Source organism: Tursiops truncatus, chromosome 6, assembly GCF_011762595.2.
Source record: "Tursiops truncatus isolate mTurTru1 chromosome 6, mTurTru1.mat.Y, whole genome shotgun sequence".
Taxonomy (NCBI): Eukaryota; Metazoa; Chordata; class Mammalia; order Artiodactyla; family Delphinidae; genus Tursiops; species Tursiops truncatus.
Window position 1 is genome coordinate 101,475,840 of NC_047039.1, and position 6,166 is coordinate 101,482,005.

The window sequence follows — 6,166 nt, forward strand, 5'->3', positions numbered from 1 at the left end:
TATTCTGAACAAAGAGTACCTTTCTACCTTTCCATTTAAAGGCTTCTTTTAGTTGATTGTTGTAATGGGCTGAACTGTGTCCTCCCAAATATTCATGTGTTAAAAGTCCTAACCCACCCCCAGTACCTCAGAATGTGACTGTATTTGGCGATAGGCATGAGGTAACAGCAGTAGAATTTAAACCCAAGGTGCTGAGTGAGAGGCAGCCCAGAAGTTGAACATTCCACTTAGGACAGGTGTTAGGATGAAATGAAGTAACCAAAGTACTCAGCATGCCATAAACCCCAGTAAACTTAAGTTATCTCTTACATCCCTAAAGGCTTGGGATAGAGTCTGCAGCACATTTCTCCACCCTACACAGACAATTTAAAGGCTTCCTTGACCTTTGCGAAATCTAGAACTTAATCTGGAAGGTATAAGGAATGCTCATGGACTTGACATCAGAGAGATCCAAGGGAGTTCAATCCATCTGGCAAATTCTGACACCATTGAACTTCGATGGGGACAACGGCTTGCCTCCCCTGGTTAAAGTAGCTAATGCGTGAAAAGCCCCCATGTCAACATCTGGCACAGTGTAGGTGCTTAAACTGAACTTGGAGTCAGGTTGAGAAGAGCGTAGAAAGAACTTTCAAAGCTCTGCAGGAGAAACTGTGAAGAGAAGACACACGGTCCCCAGAGAGAATAGAAAGAATGAAACCAGGTTGTTGTTTTCTGTGACTTTCCAAGCCACATATCCTAAAAGAAATTAGCCCAGTTCATTAAATCTGGCCAATTCCGTGTGGACCAAGGACAGTTTACATGAGTTTTGTTTGGCCTCAGATGTTGACTTCCCTTCTACAGAGTTATAGGTAGTTTTGACATTTACTCCTTCCGTTAAATAAGAAGATGGAGAGAACACAAGAGTGGGTGGGGACGGGGGCAGAAAGATTTTTTCCAACAGAAAAGAAGTGTCATCTACAGAGCAAAATGAGGCATCAGCGTTGCAGGGACAGTTCGGATGGGGCAAATTAAACGAACGTTCCCATGATGAACTGTCTCTGCACGATCAGTCATGGTACCTCTGGCTTGAGTGGCAGCCGTGTTAACAAGCTGGAGAGAAGACTGATGCCCGTCCACGGCCAGAAAACGCAACAAAGTGAAGAGCTGTTTCAGGCCTGCACCAGTCAGATTATAAATATGTACCACTGGCTTCTAAAGTGAGTTATGATTTCATTCTCCTACTGGTACCTGAAATCTAGAGAGGGCATTTGTCTAGTCTTTGTATTGGGGGTGACGGCTATAGCAACATGGTTGCACAGGGGAGATATCCACTTGGCAGATAAGTCAGGTGCCATAAAGGAACAGCTGTTATCAATTTGATCTTGTGGCAAGAGGGGGGACCTCCCTGTCCACAGGCAGTATTGTTAGTATGCTTCGCAGGTCTTTCCTTTACTGAAGCATTTGCAGGTGCTGTTTTCTCCAGCTTGTGATGCCTTTGGATGGGCTGGTGTGAAGCTGTCTGTCCCCACCCTTCACACAAGGTACCATCTGGCTTGCCCACTAGAGCATGAGCTCTTTGAGGACAGGCCCGTGTTCAATGCCTCTGTGTGCCCATCTTGAGCTCAGGGGATACCACTGTCTGTTCATCAAAGTGAATAAAAAGGCCAAATCTGAAATCTAACCTGCACCAGCGGTGGTGGAGACACTGGCATGAAAGCTCCAAGCTCACAGGATTTCCCTATCTTGGTTTGTTTCATGAGGTCCATGACCCCCGAGTACATCTTCAATGCCCAGGGCTCATTTCTCCTCATTATAGTCACAGTCATCAGGCAAGTTTATCCCCTTCCGGGCTTACCATCTAACCACTGGAGTCACAGATGCCAAGTCTCTGTCTGCAGCCCAGGCCATTCTCCTGGGCTCCAGACCTGTATAGCCAGCCTTCCTAAGGACATCTCCATCTGTGTGTCAAACTCATCTCCATCTGTCCAGAATGGAGCTCAGCAGGCTCCCCACTTCTTCCCATGACCCTGGTCTTGGCCATGACATCATCACTGCCTCAGCTGCTCAAGCCAGCAGCCCAGCGGGCATCCCTGACTTCCCCACACCATAACCTGACATCCCAGGGCTGAGGACACCAGCAAGAAGTTAGATTTTTGGGGTGGGTAGAGTGAGTCCTGACTGGACATTCTTCAGAGTTCACATCCATGACAGAGTGAATTCCCCCCCCTTAGGTTGACAGAGGGACTTGGCAAGGATGAACAAGTACATCAGACTCCACCGGTCTCCATAAAAGGAGAGGGTTGAACCAGCTCAGTGTTTTTAAACTAGCTCCATAGATCTCTTTACCTGAAGACAGAGAACCCTGTACTAGATGTCCTTTGACTTCGAGAAGGGCTGTGCAGTTTCCCTTGGTTCCAAGGCAGACTCCCCAGAGGAGATTGCTTGGAGCGTTACGTGGTCCCTATCTCCTGTAAAGCATCAAGAAAGAGCAGCTGAGGTTTTGCTCCCTTTCCTCAAGAGTGGAAACTCAACAGGTAACCTGAGAAAGAACCAAATGGATGGAGGGAAGGAGGGAGTCATGGGGGTAGGGATGTCCCCTATGACAGGGTTTGGATAATTTCAGCAGCAGCACACATGGTCTGGTCAGTGGCAAAAGGACACCCAGAGAGATCATCGCCTTCTCAACCACTTCCTTTTCTGGTAAGAAAGGCTCGTAGCTAGATGCTCACGTGGTCAACATTAAGAGCAGTTTAGCACGGAGGTTAAGAGCACACACAGGCTTCGGAGTCAGACAGACTTAGGTCAAATCCCACTCCCATTGCTGACTCCCTGTGTGATCTTGGGCAAGTCATTTCACCTCTCTGAGCCCGTTTCCTCATCAGCAAAGTGGGTAAATGCCTCCTAGGGCTGTTGTGAGAATTAGTACGATTATATATGTACTAGTATTAGTATACGTAGTAGATATTTGGTAAGTGGTAACCATGATTTTTACTGATGACCAAGACCATTCTTTCTGCTTTGAATTCTAAGTCCTTCCAGTCCTTGAAGGAAAGTCTCAAGTCCCCCTCTTCCGTGAAGTCTTCTTGGATCACCTGACAAGGAACCAGCACCCTTGGGGAACCATATGTCCAGCCAGGAGCTGGAAAGACAAAGATGACCCAGACACAACTCCCGCCTGCAAGTGGGTTATGACCTTCAGCAGAGTCCAAACTCCCTTTCCAACACCTCCCCACTGTGTGAAGTTAGCAAGCAATTTCACTTTTCCGAGGTACAGTTTTCTCATCTCTACAGTGGGGATAATGTTGTATTTTCCACTTCCATCAGTGGTATAGAGCATGAAAAAAGACAAGGAGGAAGGATGGAAGAGAGGAAGGGGGGGGAGGAAAAGGAGGGAGGGAAGAGGGGAGGGAGGAGAGAAGGGGAGGAGGGAGGGAGGGGCTACAGAGGGAGAAAGGGGAGGACGTGTGATTACCAAACCGCCCTGAAACAGGGACGGTGAATGCCTGAGTGAATGAATGAAGCCACTCTATTTCCCCTGCTGTCTCTGGGTCCTACAAGCTGTCCTCCTCTGGCCCCTGTGTCAGGATACCTGTGCCAGGTCTTCATCATTCTACCTGGAAAGAGATTTCATTTCCCGCCTTTTACAGCCCTATTTTCAAGAAATGAAACCTGTTTAAAGGGCTGCTGATCCCCAAAATGGCACATCGGACAGAGAGCCCACACATTCAGCTGTTTGTGGGTATTAATAACATGTGGCAAAAAAGCTGCTGCTTTATTTTGTTCTCCAAGTCAAGCTCTTTATTTTTTTAAATTTTTTTACCATCTTTATTGGAGTATAATTGTTTTACAATGGTGAGTTAGTTTCTGCTGTATAACAAAGTGAATCAGCTATACGTATACATATGTTCCCATATCTCTTCTCTCTTGCGTCTCCCTCCCACCCTCCCTATCCCACCCCTCCAGGCGGTCACAAAGCACCGAGCTGATCTCCCTGTGCTATGCGACTGCTTCCCACTAGCTATCTGTTTTACATTTGGTAGTGTATATATGTCCATGCCACTCTCACTTTGTCCCAGCTTACCCTTCCCCCTCCCCGTGTCCTCAAGTCCATTCTCTACATCTGCGTGTTTATTCCTGTCCTGCCTCTAGGTTCTTCAGAACCTTTTTCTTTTTAAGATTCCATATATATGTGTTAGCATATGGTATTTGTTTTTCTCTTTCTGACTTACTTCACTGTGCATGACAGTCTCTAGGCCATCCACCTCACTACAAATAACTCAATTTGGTTTCCTTTTATGACAGAGTAATATTCCATTGTATATATGCGCCACATCTTCTTTATCCATTCATCTGTCGATGGACACTTAGGTTGCTTCCATGTCCTGGCTATTGTAAATAGAGCTGCAATGAACATTGTGGTACATGACTCTTTTTGAATTATGGTTTTCTCAGGGTATATGCCCAGTACTGGGATTGCTGGGTTGTATGGTAGTTCTATTTTTAGTTTTTTAAGGAACCTCCATACTGTTCTCCATAGTGGCTGTATCAATTTAAATTCGCACCAACAGTGCAAGAGGGTTCCCTTTTCTCCACACCCTCTCCAGCGTTGATTGTTTGTAGATTTTTTTTTTTTTTTTTTTTTGCGGTACATGGGCCTCTCACTGTTGTGGCCTCTCCCGTTACGGAGCACAGGCTCCGGACGTGCAGGCTCAGCAGCCATGGCTCACGGGCCTAGCTGCTCCACGGCATGTGGGATCTTCCCGCACCGGGGCACGAACCCATGTCCCCTGCATCGGCAGGCAGACTTTCAACCACTGCACCACCACGAAAACCCTGTAGATTTTTTGATGATGGCCATTCTGACTGGTGTGAGGTGACACCTCATTGCAGTTTTGATTTGCATTTCTCTAATGATTAGTGATGTTGAAGCTCTTTAAATCAAATATTTAGGGAGGGAATATTTACCTGCATGTCCTCAAGGAAGCATTTCTGGTCTTAAAGGGAAACATACGCTGCAGCAACCATGAGGTGATATAGGCATGGGGAGTATAATTTCTTTAATTCTCACAACAACCCATGAGGCACGCTCTTAGCATCAGTGTTTTATAGATAAGGATACTGAGGCTCAGAGAGATTACGTGGACTTTCTCAAGGTTAGTCAGCTGGTAAGCAGAAGGGCAGGGATTCAAATCTCAGCCGCCTGACTCGGGGCTCACGTGCTGCCTGGTACCCAGGCTTGGTGTGGGCAGGAGGCTGAGACCCAGGGTGATACACAGGCATTAGCCAGCTGACACAGGCGTGCCCACCCTCGCTGAAGGGAGAGCAGGGGCATGGAGAAGGGTTACAGAAGAAGCAAAATAAACCAAAGCCCGAATTAAGAGTGCGTGCAACCCATTTATAGAACTGAATGGAGCTGTGGCCGGAACCTGGGAAGCCAGAGGCAGGCGTGAGAGCTGAAAAGAGACCTCGTGGGGCCAGTTAAGGAGCTTGGAGTTTACCTGAGGGTCCTGGGGAGCTGCGGGTGGCACTGGCGAGCCAGGGAGCACTGGAGTGACCAGCGTTGTATGTTAGGACACATCCTGAGTGGTCCTTGATGCCCGATGCCCAGCACTGAGCCAGGAGCAAAGAACTCAGAGAAGAAGACGCCAGAAGCTCCTCTCTTGAGAAAGAGGAAACCAACGTTTACTCTCTTTCGGGCACTGAGCCGGGCTCTACACGATTATATCCTTAAAGGATGGCTCCTAAATTCCCATTGTGTACAGGAGTGAACTGAGGCCTAAGGAGGTCAAAGGAGGCACGGCCTAACAGCGAAGACAAATACAAAAATGGCCAACCACACGGCACTGTAGCAATAATTACAGCAAACAGCTCTGATTAAGCCCTTTCTTAAGTCAATGTCACTAGGCCATGCACTTTCCCAATGCATACACTTCCCCAATTTTCTAGCTATTAAGAGCTAACTATCCTCAATCTACAGGAATGAAGAAACTGAGGCTCAGAGAGGTGAAGTAACTGGCCCAAAGTCACACAGCTAGCAAGGGCCAGAGCACACTCATTCTTAGCCATCATGTCTCACTGCCACGCTGCAACCCCATGTGTCCACAGAGCAGGGTAAGCACGAGAGAAGGGGCTTAAGCAAGTTGATGAGGTTCGAGCTGGCCCTCGAGGAGAAGGGGAGGAGGTGTTC